At 43.7% G+C, this 1,441-nt stretch overlaps 1 pseudogene; it reads right to left on the bottom strand.

The window, feature by feature from the left end:
- Positions 1 to 1,175, bottom strand: part of LOC115302381 — a 42,170-nt pseudogene extending 40,995 nt beyond the window's left edge.
- Between the last annotated feature and the right edge of the window lie 266 nt (positions 1,176 to 1,441).

The raw sequence follows: 1,441 nt of genomic DNA, 5'->3' as shown, positions 1-1,441 counted from the left end.
TTGGGACCATCTTCCAGCTTTTTCCCAGAATGATGGTCAATCTTCTCCTTCAGCTCAGCGAACTTGCAGGCGATGTGGGCGGTGTGACAGTCCAGCATAGGTGCATAGCCGGCACTGATTTGGCCTGGATGGTTGAGGGTAATCACATGAGCTGTGAAGCCAGCTGCTTCCATTGGTGGGTCATTTTTGCTATCACCAGCCCCATTGCCTTGATGAACATCTTTGACAGAAACCTTCTTGACGTTGAAGTTCACATTGTCCCCAGGAAGAACCTTACTCAAAGCTTCATGGTGCATTTCAACAGACTTTACTTCCGTTGTAATGTTGACTGGAGCAAAAGTGACCACCATGCCAGGTTTGAGAACACCAGTCTCCACTCAACCCACAGGGACGGTACCAATACTGCCAATTTTGTAGACATCCTGGAGAGGCAGACACAAAGACTTGTCAGTTGGACGAGTTGGTGGCAGAATGCAATCCAGAGCTTCAAGCAGTGTAGTTCCACTGGCATTGCCATCTTTACGGGTGACTTTCCATCCCTTGAACCAAGGCATGTTAGCACTTGGCTCCAGCATGTTGTCACCATTCCAACCAGAAATTGGCACAAATGCTACTGTGTCAGGGTTGTAGCCAATTTTGTTAATGTAGGTGCTGACTTCCTTAATGATTTCCTTGTATCTCTTCTGGCTGTAGGGTGGCTCAGTAGAATCCATTTTGTTAACACCAACAAAAAGTTGTTTTATACCCAGTGTGTAAGCCAGAAGGTCATGCTCACAGGTCTGCCCATTCTTAGAGATACCAGCTTCAAATTAGCCAACACCAGCAGCAACAATCAGGACAGCACAGTCAGCCCGAGATGTGCCTGTAATCATATTTTTGATGAAGTCTCTGTGTCCTGGGGCATCAATGATGGTCACATAGTACTTGCTGGTCTCAAATTTCCACAGGGAGATATCAATGGTGATACCACGTTCATGTTTGTCTTTCAGCTTATCCAAGACCCAGGCATACTTGAAGGAGCCCTTTCCCATCTCAGCAGCCTCCTTCTCAAATTTTTTGATAGTTCTTTTGTTGATCCCACCACATTTGTAGATCAGATGTCCCGTAGTGGTAGACTTGCCCGAATCTATGTGTCCAATGACGCTGATGTTGATGTGAGTCTTTTCCTTTCCCATTTTTTTTAGGTTTAGTGGTGGTTTACACGACACCTGTGCTCTGGTGGCAAACCTGTTGTGAAAAAGCTCCTCCAAAGTTTTTAAATTTTACACCTCACATTAAATCTATTATCCATTTTTAGTGAATTTTTAAATATAGTAGTCATAGGTCAAAGTTCTCATTCTTTTTTACTTTGCATATGGATATCCATTTCTTTTAGGACCGTTGGTTGAAAAGAGTACCCTTTCTCCATTTTTAACCCTTGTAAAACAATCACTGACTATAT

This window comes from Suricata suricatta, chromosome 9 (genome assembly GCF_006229205.1).
Source record: "Suricata suricatta isolate VVHF042 chromosome 9, meerkat_22Aug2017_6uvM2_HiC, whole genome shotgun sequence".
NCBI classification, from domain to species: Eukaryota; Metazoa; Chordata; class Mammalia; order Carnivora; family Herpestidae; genus Suricata; species Suricata suricatta.
The sequence above is the reverse complement of the archived record's forward strand: the minus strand, read 5'-3'. Positions and strand labels throughout refer to the sequence as shown.